Below are 1,076 nucleotides of genomic sequence, written 5' to 3'. Positions count from 1 at the left end.
AGAGGAACACTCTTCCGTTGCAGGCGGGCTGCAAAGTTGCACAACCACTCTGGAAAACAATCTGGTGGCTTCTCAAAAAAGTGGGAATAGTTCTATCTCAAGACCCAGTTATTCTGCTCCTAGGTGTGTACCCAAAAGATGCTCTAACATGCTACAAAGATGTGCTTCACTTTGTTCATACCAGCTTTATTAGTAATTGCCAGAAAACAGAATCAATATATATGTATATATATATATATATATATATATATATATATATATATATTTGTGTGTATGTGTGTATACATCCATTATGCAATTTGCAGGCAAATGGATGGAACTAGAAAATATCGTGAGTAAGTTGATACAAACCCAAGAAGACATGGATGATATGTATGCAGTGATAGCTGAATATTAGTCATAAAATATAGAATAACCATGATACACCCTACAGACTTAAAAAAGTAGATAAGAACACCATAGGAAGACCAGTGGAATAAACAAATTGAACCCTTGGGAGCTCTCAGAGTCTGAACTACCAATCAAAAATATACACCAGTAGAACAGAGTCCCGAGTGTATATGTAGCAGATAGGCACCTTAGTCTTCATGGCTGCCTTGTCTGGCCTCAATTGGAGATGATGTGCCTAATTTGCAAGAGGCCTGATGTACCAGGGTGCAGGGTACCCAAGAGTCCCATCCTGTCAGAGGAGAATTGGAGGGGTGATTGGGTTGAGACAGAGGAGCCAGGAGGGGGAGCAGCATTTGGGATGTAAGTCAATAAATAAATTAATCAATAATAAAAAGTGCATATACTATAATTGTAGTGGTACAGAAAAGATTAGCAGGACTCCTGTGCCAGGATGATATACAAATCCATAAAAATCTTGATATTGTTGTAAGAACTACAAAATCTATAACAATATTGCTACTACAAGAGCAGCATGAGATGACTTGGAGCCATGGACAAAGACCAGATTTTCATGCTCCTAAAATAGTGACATGTATAGGCATTTGCTCAAAATTATTGAACATTTTCAACACATGGAAAAATTGCATATATTTTAAATATGTGTTTTCTGTACCTTATTGAGTGAA

At 37.2% G+C, this 1,076-nt stretch overlaps 1 non-coding gene across 1 annotated transcript; it reads left to right on the top strand.

Moving 5' to 3' along the window:
* The first annotated feature begins 771 nt into the window (after positions 1-771).
* On the top strand, positions 772-876 carry LOC120093308 (U6 spliceosomal RNA). Its single transcript, XR_005486414.1, has one exon. It is a non-coding gene; the product is annotated as a U6 spliceosomal RNA (small nuclear RNA).
* The last annotated feature ends 200 nt before the right edge of the window (positions 877-1,076 follow it).

Source organism: Rattus norvegicus, chromosome 6 (assembly GCF_036323735.1).
Source record: "Rattus norvegicus strain BN/NHsdMcwi chromosome 6, GRCr8, whole genome shotgun sequence".
NCBI classification, from domain to species: domain Eukaryota; kingdom Metazoa; phylum Chordata; class Mammalia; order Rodentia; family Muridae; genus Rattus; species Rattus norvegicus.
Note: the sequence above shows the minus strand (reverse complement) of the source record. Positions and strands in the feature narration are given on the sequence as shown.